The sequence below is a fragment of the Labeo rohita genome, chromosome 4, assembly GCF_022985175.1.
Source record: "Labeo rohita strain BAU-BD-2019 chromosome 4, IGBB_LRoh.1.0, whole genome shotgun sequence".
Lineage (NCBI taxonomy): Eukaryota > Metazoa > Chordata > Actinopteri > Cypriniformes > Cyprinidae > Labeo > Labeo rohita.
Window position 1 is genome coordinate 19,635,374 of NC_066872.1, and position 13,263 is coordinate 19,648,636.

The following is a 13,263-nucleotide window of genomic DNA, read 5'->3' on the forward strand; positions in this document are numbered from 1 at the left end:
TCTATCTGTCTATCTATCTATCTATCTATCTATCTATCTATCTATCTATCTATCTATCTATCTATCTATCTATCTATCTATCTATCTATCTATCTATCTATCTATCTATCTATCTATCTATCTATCTATCTCTGATGCGATACTTTAATTGACAGCTGCATGGTGACAATTTTGTCTCTAATAGTATCGATCTTGGAAGTAAAGTTGTCACGATTTTTATGAGCGACGACTCGGATGCAAAATGAGTTGTGACAGTTTATTAATAAAATGACTTACAGGACAAAAGAGATGGTGAGAAGGGGAGCACTGCTGGAGGCTAGATGTTAGCAATGGTCCCCCAACAGGAACACAGGATTAAGCCACTCCACACACGTGCTCTCACAGGCACTACACAGGTCTGGCTGTGTTGCAGATGGGGGAGCAGACCAGGATCTCAGCCTGTAATAACAGGACAGGGTAGACAGAAGACTAAAACAAAACACAATAAACAAAGAAGCAGGGAAAACTCTATATAACAAATAGGTAGATTAACTATCAACACAACAAAGTAGAATAACAAACTGGCAAAACAAGAGGGAAAAGGAGAACAATATAAAGGAACGGAGAACATGAGGAACAGGTGAGAACACTCAGACAACAGCGAGCTAAACAAGGGGGCGTGGCAACGGGTAACAAGGAGGCAGGACAAGGGGAGCACATGGCAAACACAAACAAAGACACAGCTATGTGCTCAGACACAACACAAAAGGTGTGTTCGACTTCATCTACGGCTACAGACGGCGATCAACGAGAGTAGCCGAGAGCAGCCGCAGCCTGCGTTAAGTCGAACACACCTATACATAGAAACATGAAACGTTAGGTGTGTTCGACTTAACACGGCGCTGCACAGCTCGAACAAATTGTGACTTGAAGCAGTGCATGCCGGTTAGAAATTTTGTCTGACTTGAGGCGGCGCTGACGCCTCGTGACTGTCACGTGTGCCATCAAAGTACCACCATAGCGATTCGAGAGCAGTCGACTGACTCAGCCGGCGCAGTTTCTTCAGAGCAGCTGCAGGAGCTCTGATGACCACATGGCTGTTTCACAATTGGCCAGATTCACCACATGACATCGATCACGTGTGTTTTGGGTTTATTCTAACATCCTCAAGTCCGATAATGCTGACAAATCTGTGTTTTTAGAACAATAAAAGTGTTTTTACTGTAGTCACAATGTTATATTGAGTCAGATCTATCATAAAACACTGGTAAAAGCAAATATAACCCAACTTTATTAGTATTTAAATAGTATATATTTATGTTTATCATTATTCTTGTTCAGATGGCACTGTATTGATGAAACGTGTTTCTGTTGCTCATGAAAACGCTTTTAAAAAGTCTGTGTATTTGATAAATATTACATTTAATTAACTTCTTCTGTGATAGTGTATGCAAACACTGCGAGAGCTTCACTAACGAGAATAAAAAGTGTCTGTCTTCACGCCTCCGTTTTCAACTCCGCCCCCGACTGCTCTCGGCTACTCTCGTTGATCGCCGTCTGTAACCGTAGATGAAGTCGAACACACCTAAAGACAACACAGACAAGACCGTCAGGGGAGATCCCTGACAAAAGTAGTTCATAAAGTCATTACTGCTATGCTGAGGGGCACAGTTAACGGCTGTTGGTTCTTTATTTTTTGTTAGCCACTGTATTGAATAAATATCTAGGGTTATGTTTGTTTTCTTCTAAAAGAGGCGAAAAGTAATCAGATCTTGCAGTTTTTAATGCTTTTCTATAGGATAGGGTACCTTCACGCCAAGCAGTATGAAAAACCTCTAGTTTTGTTTTCCTCCAGCTGCACTCCATTCTCCAGGCTCTTCTTTAAAAAAATCTGTATGGTGCCTGGTGGTACAAACGTCACAGGGGATTTATTATTAACACTTGATTCTCTGGATAATGTTATATGAAGCACCATTACTTCAAACGAGTTATACTTGAAGCCCACTCTCTGAGAAACACTGAAAATATTGCTATAAATTGTAGAAACAATTTTACCTTTACCTTTTAGATGTGGCTCATGTTTATAACAGTAATCATTAGGGGTAGACTCGTTTAAGATAATGTAATCATCTGATTTTAGCCAGGTTTCTGTCAAACAGAGCACATCTATGTCATGATCAGTGATCACATCATTTACAAAAAGTGCTTTTGTAGAAAGGGACCTGATATTCAATAGGGCAAGTTTTATCATTTGTTTCTCTGTATTATGTATGTTGTGGCAAACTGTTGGTTGCTCTTGCTCTGCCCCTTCTAACTAGAGTGCATTAGCCAGAATGCACTAGAATTCACCAGTGAGAGAGCACCAGGTGAAGTTAATATATTAATTAGCAGGGTAGAGCAGACTTCGTGCAGAGCAGTAATGGCTTCTTGAACAAATTGATTCTTTTTGTGCAGAGTTAAGCAATTCACTACAACAAAATGAAGCAGCAGCCGGTGAGCTTTAATATATTTTTTGTACTTGGGTTGTTTTGTTGAATTGTGTTATATTTGAATATGATAGGGTTTTGTATTTGTTGGTTGGTTGGTTTGTAAATTAGGTTTGGTTTCTATATAGAAACTATTTTCAGAGTAAAAGCTATAAATATAAATGTTTAAAATCATTGATCATTAAATTATTCATTAAAAGCAGTGTATTTTATAAAAAAAAAAAAGGATTTAAATGTTTAATTATCTGTTGTTCATTTATATGATATTCTTCATGCTAATTTAAAAGAACACATTGTGTATAAGCTCTGCTTTGTATTTTGATTGTATTTATTTGTGCTCTTACAGTGGTGTTTGTATTTGTATTTAAAGGTTTTCACCTGCTTGACCTAATATTTGATTGATCACTGCATCAAAGTATTTTGAAATTAAAGAAGACAAAATGGTCAAAGAGTGGAGTCTGGTCTAATTCTTGTAGTGAGCTGTCTCATCAAGTGGGAGAGATGAACTCTGCACAAATTTTGTAATCCACTTGACAATGTACGTTTTTTATTTGTTGAACATCAGTTAGATTGTAACTCTTAAATTGGTTTAGACATTTTTTTGTATTTTCTAGCTCAGAGAACAGACACAATCTCTACAGCATGATATCTAGGTGAAAGGGTCTCTATGTGCTGAAAAATAACTGATTTCGGTGACGTGAGGCGGCTAGCAGACGGTCGAATTAGCCAGTCTGTCTGCTTCCTAACCTGGGCCCCAGTTAGTAAAGTGCAAACTCTAAGACTATATGCCATATTACTAGAGAGAAGAGCAGCACCACCCCTGGAGGGATGAAGACCATCTCTTTTCAACAGGTCAGGTCTGCCTCAAAAACCTGTCCAACTGTCTATGAAACCATGTTATTTTGCGGGCACCACTTAGACATCCAGCCATTTAGTGACAACAGTCTGCTATGTGTCTCATCACCACGATACGCAGGGAGGGGACCAGAGCAAATTACAGTGTCTGACATCGTACTTGCAAGTTCACACACCTCTTTAACATTATTTTTAGTGATCTCCGACTGGCGAAGTCGAACATCATACTAAATCAAATTATTTGTGATCCACGCTCCAAAGCTCTGATCTAAAATATTTGTGTTCCACACTCTGAAGTTTCAATCTAAATCAAAAGATTATGATTTGCAATTAGCGCTTAAAAAAAATCACGATTTGTGTTCCAAAGTCAGACTGTGAGGTTCATGTTAAGCAGGACAGGAAGAAGCCCTTCACCTACAAACTGAACCCACATCAAACAAATGGACGTTCTTCTGCAGAAACCTGTCTACCCAACAGATCAAACAATATTTTTTGAAGGAAATGAGACCAGAGCAGGTTTCAGTTTGACTCATATGTTGAGCTGCTCATGTCACACTTCAGATGAGTGCCAATGAGAGATGGTGATTGTAATGATTGTAAAATTATTTGAAATCTGTATAGTATCAATGATTTAGCATTACATTTAGGATGACTCTCCTACTTTTTCATATCTGACACAGTCAAATGTTAAAAAAGTTAAAATAATAATAAATAAATGAAAACAAATGTATACAATGTGTACAAAATATAAATAATTAAACAAATAAAATACAAATAACTAAAAATAAGTAAAATAAAAAAAAATAATAATAAAATTTGATAGTTATTTTTGTTTTTGACACACATACAACCACACAACCACACAACCATGAACGTGTTCAGAGTGTGTGTTAACTAGTAGGTGGTCAAACACTGTTGAAGGAGGATTCAGCCGGTGGTCGCTGAACAACTGAAGATGTTGTTTCACACACTTGTTTTGTTCTGTTTATGTTGTCTGATTGGTAAGTTGCAAATGTTTTTTTTGTTTTTTTAATAGCTTTGTTTATTTTCATATCAGAAAAATAAAGCTCCTGCTGCTGTTGCTATAGAAAATTGACAGATATCATTGTAAGATCTACTTTGGATTCAGGTCTAGAATTGATTAGAGGAATTAAACTTAGTTTTGCACAACTCTATCATGTAATGTCACATTTTATTTTAAAACATGAAACATTTATACACATTCACAGTTTCTGTTAATATGTTGACTTGAATTTTGCTTTGTGTCTTTGCTGCTATTAAAGGTTACAAACTGATTTCAGGCTTTCAAATACAATAGTCCTTACAATAGGCCTTAATCTGTATAAAATCTGTTTATCAGGTGTGTTTGGTGAGTCGGTGTCAGTGATGGAGGGAGATTCTGTCACTCTAAACATTGATCGTACTGAAACACATGACGACGTAACGTGGAGTTTTGGAGCTGAAATGATAGCTGAATACAACAGAGTTTATAGAATGTGCTCCACATTTAAAGATACTAATGGGATATTCATAAACAGACTAAAGCTGGACAATCAAACTGGATCTCTGACCATCACAAACATCACAACTGAACACGCGGGACTCTATGAAGTACAGATTAATGGAATGACACCATCAAATACATTCAGTTTAAAAAAATTCAATTATTCAGTTTCTGTCTATGGTGAGTGGAGACATAATTTAAGCATTCACATATTCTTGGTTTATTAAATAAATATTCTGGGTTCAAATAATTATGGACATAATTTGTGGCATAAGGTTGATAAGCACAAAAATAAAAAAATGCCAGGGTTGTGACTTTTGCTGAATTTTGTAAAGATTTAAAAGCAGAAATGTAAAGCATATAATTCGATAAAAACGTTAATTCTTCTGTTAAAACTAGTCTATAATTTGAGCAGCAAAGCTGTTTTAGATGTAATTTTCCCAGTCACTTTAGGGTTTATGTTGTCTTGTCAAGCAACAAAGTTATAAACTTTAGACATAACTTTGCACAGTTTTTAATATTTTAATGTTTACAATTTGGCCTCATTGACTTCCCTTGTAGGCACCTCACCATGACCTCAATTTATTCTGTTTTAAAAGAAACCGAGATGAGTCATATTTTTTTGTATGTGATAATCACCATTATGCCACCAATGCTGATGATTGTGCGTAACTTCTTTTTAATATTTCTGCTCATTCATGTTTTCTAGCTCGTCTGCCCATGCCTAACATTACCAGAGATTTTTCACAAAGTCTTTCTTCTTCATCATCAAATTGTTCACTGCTGTGTTCAGTGGTGAAAGTGAATCGTGTGACTCTCTCCTGGTACAAAGGAAACAGTTTATTGTCCAGCATCAGTGTGTCTGATCTCAGCATCAGTCTCTCTCTACCTCTGGAGGTGGAATATCAGGATAAAAACATCTACAGCTGTGTGATCAACAATACCATCAGAAACCAGACCACACATCTGGACACTTGTGAACTTTGTTGGTCATGTTCAGGTATGTTGGTACGTTTACTCAGCTTATCTATTAAGTTACAGTGCTGATGTTCGATAATGTTTGTTGTAGATCAGATTGACATATTCAGTCAGATTAATGGCTCATTTTGTTAATTACAGATCTACAGGGTCTGCCTTCATTTAACATAGGGTTGATCTTTGCTGCTGCTGCTGGATCTCTGTTGATTGTAGCTGTAGTCGTGATGTGCTGCATCTGCAAGAAATGTAGAAAAACTGACAGAAAAGGCAAGTGTTAACTACTGGTTTTAAACAAGTAATATATATATATATATATATATATATATATATATATATATATAATCAATTAATAGACACAATTACAATTAAAAAACGTGTTAAAAAATGCAGTTTTTAGAAAATAAAAATTGTTACTGTTTGATAATAATACATGTCGTAAAGAAACAGATATATTTAGGTTTAAATCTAGTTATTTATTGCAACTATTTATGTTTGAACAGTTCAGACTCATGAAGAAGAAATCACTTACGCCGAGCCATCGTTCAGTAGAAGAAAAGCACAATCGGTAAGATCATTTAATCGTTTTCACATTTATGTCACATTTATGTTTGTTGTTGTTGTCACATTTATGTATTTATATATATAATATATAATAATCTATCACATTCTTACACACACACAACAGCACAATCTCAGATATGTATAAAACCCACTATTTTTTTTTTTTTTTTACTTTTTGTTGCACCCATATGTTAAAAAGCGTTGAATTTATATATACATGTATACATATATATTTTTTTTTCCACATTAGTTTACACTCCATACGCTATAATGGCAAAGCACAAAACAGAATTGTGACAACTTTCCAAATCTGTTAAAAATTAAACACTGAAATAAGTACATGGCATAAGTATTCACACCCTTAACTCAGTATATAGTTAAAGCACCTTTACTGTATAGTAACATCTAAAATTTCAAGTGTCTCAGAAAACAGTATGAATTCTTTGTGCTTTGTCATTATGGTATATGGAGTGTAGATTTTAGATTAATTGTAATCAAATTAGTTAATATTGTCAGGTGTTTAAATTGAGCTATGACATGTCAAGAACACTTTGCAGCAAGATGCCACATAACAGACCACATAATTTGCAGGCTGGAAATTCTAGTGTGAAGTTCTTCATGTGAACCATTGAAGTCAGAAAGTCACATGCTACTTTGCAAACAAAGAAAAGGTTCACAGGTCTGTTCAAAGAGGGTCACACTTCTGCTGTTACTTACAGTATGCATTTGAAACACGGTACATGGTAAATGCATCATGTTTAAAATTTTCCATACCATTAGGGCTGTCTAGTTCATTTTACACTCACATCAGTACCATAAGATCAGACAACGTATTACTACCTCAAAGTCAAAGTATTATTATATTTTGTGTGATGTATTTTTTCAGAATGTTAAAGAGGAGGACCATGTGCTGTATGCGCCGATCACCATGAGAAGATGATCAAATGTAGTCTAAGTACCAGATCCTGCGTAAACTTCTGTATTAAGTCTATTGTTGAGTTTTCACCACATGAAACCCACAAGATTTTCATTCATCTTCGTAAAACAAATGAGGTTATTTTTAATGTTCTATTGACCTTTTTTTGTGTCCATCCATTTTGAAGCTTCAAAAAGTAAATAAAGACTTGCTTGATGTGCAGAAATGACTGTCAGTCTTGCACATCAAGCATGCAGGTTTATATTTGATGAGTTCTATCTATGTGTGTCAATCAATGTTTATATGTAAATAAAAACTCAAAGTCTTCATGAACTTTTTGAAACTTGAAGAGGTTTGATGTGTGGACTTTCAGTGAATGTACAACAAATGATGAGAGAATATTAAACACACCTTTACGTATGTTCTGGGGATGAACACATGTTTTATGGATTTGGAATGATTTTACAGTGAGGATGTGATGGCAGACATTTGTTTCTGGGTGAGTTATCCCTTAAAATTCTCAAAACTATGTGTGTTATTCTCGAAGTACCAAACATAGATACAAAAGTAGTGACAGTAGTCCCTGCTTCGTTTTCTACAGACATGTTTTTATCTGTTGGGTTGAGTTTGTGCATGAGAATGTGTCTACTGATGGACGTTTGTGGTTGATGTTTGTTCATGAGGTGTCTGTATGTGTCTATAAATAGCATGTGGTTGAAGGTGTTTTTTTCCATTCTTGCTCATGACACTCTTTTGACTTTTACCATAAAAAAAAAAACGTAAACTGTCTGAATGCTTCGTCAGTAGAAGTAGAAAATTGCCAGTGTCACCAACAAGCCACAAGTCAAAAATAAAATAAACATATTCATATATTAATATTTTGCCAAGTCAATTATATATATAAGTTCATTGAGTTTCCCTCAGCAGTGAGCTGTTGAATCAGCATCTTCAGTTTTTACCTGATGCTAAATCAGTTTCATCAATTTATAGATATTTTTAACAAGACATCTGTGTTATTAAAGGGATGAAAAGTTGATGAAAAAGCCCTACTGCAAATTAATATAACATATTTTAAAAAAAAATTTTATACCAGGGGTGCTCAACCCTGTTCCTAGAGACCTAACTTCCTGCAGAGTTCAGCTCCAACCCTGATCAACCACAACTGAACAAACCGATTAGGAATCTGAAGGATCACTTGGTAATTATAGACAGGTGTGTTTGATCAAGGTTGGAGCTGAACTCTGCAGGAAGGTAGAGCTCCAGGAACAGGGTTGGGCACCCCTGTTTTATACAGACACTTCATATTTAATGGCATTTTTATATTATATTATATTATATTATATTATATTATATTATATTATATATTATATTATTATTATAGAGTTTTTGTTGCGTTTACACACTTTTGACCAGCAGGCGTCACAAGCGTGTTGTGTTTCAAACGCTTTGAAACAGTGAATCATTTTGCTAAGCAATTGGTTCAATTGATTCGAAGCTTCGGAAAGGTTCTTTTCTCCCTTCACTACCGCTGTGTGTTGCTCAGAGATGTGTAACTGTTCTGCTCTGATATTTGTTTGAAGTATGTTCGTTAACCAAATCGAGCAAAAACAGTCAACACTGACAATATTGTACTAAAATGTACATTAACTATTCGTTTGAACTCTTGTATAAAATAAATGCCAAATTCGTGGTTTTCAGGGAAGATCACGAGATCAACAGTCAACCTATGTTTGTTTGTTTGTTGTTGTTGTTGTTGTTACTAAGGCCCACAGCACAAATCTCTGTTTGCTGCTCACCTGCTGAGGCTGCAATTATCATGTATTTTTTTAAAAGGCTTAAATTCAACACAAAACAAATAATAAATCTACATATCTTTCCTGCTGTTTTCAATTTACGTATTTAAAATTCAGCTACGAGGCCACGCTGTGACGTATCAATCTGCTGTTTCAGGTGATGCGAATTTGCAGGTCAGAGTTCACCAAACTTGAATTTCGGAAACACCAAACTTTTCACACATGCTTGCTTTTCTGAATGGAAGATTATAAAGAGGAGAAGAAAGACACCAGATGTAACGCTGCAAACGACCTATTAAGCGATGCAGCTGCTACTGTATGAGTGAGCCCAGCAATTCATGGATTCGGATTCGTGAATATGATGGAAGAAGACCAACCGCTTCTGTCATGTGGAGTAATAAACTGGAAACAACAACAGCAATTTAGCAGCAGCAATTTAGGTTCAGGCTTCAGGTTGAGCCAGAATTAGGTCATACCTCAATTAAGTATCTTTTGTAAATGTGCCTTAGGAAAAAAACTTACTGGTGGGCATCTTGATACAAAACAATGGCACTGACATATTTTAAGTAATTCCAGTGCAAGGTTCTTTCAGTTAAAACAGCCTACACATGTTACAATACAACATAAATTAACGTAATAATAATAATAATAATAATAATAATAAAATGATAGATTATCATTTGAATGGTGGTGAATAGCGTTGGGTGGTGAGTGCTGTCCCATCACACCATATCTATGGGAATGAGCCACGGCGTCAGGTGGTGTGACTCTCTCACTGACCCATCTTTCACCTGAAGCACTCTTACCATAGCGAGACGCTGCTTTAAATTCTCACACTGACAGTGACAGATCAATAGTGAGGCATCGCTCGGTGGGTGACGGATGGTGTCAAAGACAGCTTCTCACAAAATTGTTGACTACAAAAATAAGCGATGCGATGACAGAAGGTATAAAAAATAATGCATAATAGGTTAAAAAAAAAAAAAAAGTGAAAGTGTTTATTTTAAAATCCTGGCAATATTTTACATTGAGCTGTCAGAAAATAAACTTTCTTAAAGCACACTTCTCACCCTCAGTAGTTTATTTAATTTGTCTCTGAACAATGTCCAGTGATAGACATCACAAGAGATACATCTGAATATAATTATATGAAATATATGCAGGTCATATAGCACTACAAAAGACTGAATTAGATAGATACAGCTTTTTTCTGGATTATTAATTTAAATATTTGCTAAATATATTACAAACAGTGAGGCATCCTTCATAGCAAAATGTATTCCAGGGTCATAAACATACATTTCCGATCTTATAACAAATTAGTTAATTTTCAAAAATGGATAAAAAAAAAAGAAGAATCACAGGTTCCAAAAATATTTGGCAGCACAACTGTTTCCAACATTGATAATTCTAATAATAAATCATCATATTAGAATGATTTCTGAATGATCATGTGACGTCTTTAAAAAACATTACAAGTCTTACTGATCCCAGTCTTCTGAGTGGTAGTGTATAATTTATCCAGATATCCTTGGTAACCTTTCTTAATGACTACTGGTTGTGGGACATTCTCATACCACTTGTCGGGCCTTCAAAACAAAGTTCTTTGCAAATCGTTCAATGGATATAGCTTGCGACCTTTCTACATTGTTGACAGGCAGTTACTCTTTGGTTTGCTTTCTCCTTGTCACTGATCCACAATGCTTTGTTGTTGTAAAGATGGGAACAATCCTGCAATGTTGGTCGACCTTCTGCTGAAGCCTTCTCCTCCACAGTGGTTCTTTTCTTACCCCCTTGGGAGTATCCCTCATCTCGCCTGCAATGACTGCAGATGCTGCATACACAAGTGTGTTGAGCTCAGTGTTGTTCAAAGGATTTCCTTTGCATTGTTAACCAGGACCTGGTTCATCAGCTCAATGTTCTGATCCAGATTCGCATTCTTGAGTCTCCTCCTGTCCTTGATGGCAACACACTCTAACTTTTGCTGTTGGATGCACCTGTTGACATTCAATTTAATCTGTGCTAATTCAGTATCTGTTAGCCATTTTTTTGCTTTGATGCTTCTTCTCTGTGTATTCACCTTGTTCGGGTTCATCTCTGGGTGTATATGTTGGCATCACATTGTGTAGGTCCATCTTGTCTCGGGTGCCTTCATGCCTGTCTCAGTCGCATAGTAGGTGGGGACCACATCAGATCCCTATACTGATCGACAGTCCAGGTTTGTCTACTTTTCGTAGCTTTGCTTGATGTGGCTGTCTCTGGTGTTGCACTAGACAGATCAGGTTGAGGTTGAGTATCCTCCTGCTGATCCTCGTCCAGTACTTGCATATCAGTAGTAGACTGAGTCCTTGCGTCAATTTCGCCTGATGAGCGACGCTTCTCGCTCTGCTAGACGGGGCACCAGTGCCTTCAGTATCACAAGTCCCATTTATGTCATTTAATTCTTTTCTCTTTGACCACTCATTCATAGTTTTTTTTTAATGCCCACTCCATTGGTTTACCCAATTTAAGGGTGTATCCAGGCAGCAAAAGATAGTCGATAGATCTGGTATTTCACAGCCAACTATCACCAGAACTATGCCAGGAGTGTTGGCAGCTATCCAATTTTCATACAACAACGCTCAGCAAACTATGATTAAAAGAGAATTTTATAAGATTGCTGGGTTTCCTAATGTGATTAGGAATTTTAACTGGTTTAACTGACTGTACCCATGTGAGACTGAAGTCACCGCCCATGAATGACTATGCATTCATCAAAAATATGATGAGAAATTTGTGCCCTAAGACGCTTGTCCGCTTGTTATTTAGTACTGAAAACAATTTGCTATGTTGTTACTTCATATGTGATTGATCGGTCGTACCTACGTGCAAATGCAGCTTAATATTGGAAGAAAATAAGACTCCCGAAGATGCTTATAAAAAATGGACCTGGCAACACTGCACGCGCACACTTGGCGGAAGCATTTAGGATCATATAATTTAGGAGCATATAATTTAGGAGCATATAATGAACACCATAGAAACGGAAAAAAACCTTTTAAGCTTAACTCAACAAAATAAACAAATATATATGGATACTCGCTGGTTTACATTATCGTTCACATTTGCAGTTGCAACTTTTTTGGACTATTATTTTGCAAGTAGTTTTCACTGCAGAGCTGAATAACGTCATGATAACAGCACTCCTCCTCAGCTCCACCTCTAACTCCACCCACTGGCTCTGCAGTTAGCAGCCTCTTATTTTTGTGGTGTTTACACTAATTTATTTATTGTTACCGTTACTACTAGAAAATATATAGGGTTGTCTTACAGATTAAAAAAAAAACACACACACCAAGTAATCATGAGCAATCATTAAACAATAGAGCTAATATGATAAAATGATAAAATAAAGTAATAAATAAATAAATAAATAAAAAAAAAAAAAAAAAAAAAAAATACAGCTAAAATGTTAAAATCCTAAAACCATGATCAGTCAAAAAAAAAAAAAAAAAAAAAAAAAAGTTTTGCAGAAACTTAACAAAGACTTATAAAGTTAATATTCATTCTGAGTGAATCTGGACAATATAATATCACACGTTTGTAGTTAAAATCCTGAATATGAAACCAAACTAATATGTGACCCTGGACCGCAAAACCATAAGATTCAATTAATTCATGCAATTATACATAATAATACATAATAATAAATAAGCTTTTCATTGATGTACAGTTTGTTAGGATAGGACAAATTTGGCCGAGATACAACTATTTGAAACTCTGGAATCTCAGGGTGCAAAAAAATCTAAATATTAAGTGGCCTTTAAAGTTGGCCAAATGAAGTTAGTAGCAATGCATATTACTAATCAAATATTAAGTTTTTATATATTTACGGTAGGAAATTTACACAATATCTTCATATAACATGATCTTTACTTAATATCCTAATGATTTTTGGCATAGAAGAAAAATCAATAATTTTGACCCATACAATGTATTTTTGGCTATTGCTACAAATATACCCCTGCTTAAGACCGGTTTTGTGGTCCAGGGTCACATATGTGTAGTTATTGAGTTTGGCTATTTCTGTAGATCAAGCTCATATCATACTGAACGTAGCTCTTAGGGACATATTTGGGTCTTGAATGTGGGTCTCACTCGCACAAAAACTGATTCTGCATTTTTACTCCCTTTCATTAACATAATCTTGCA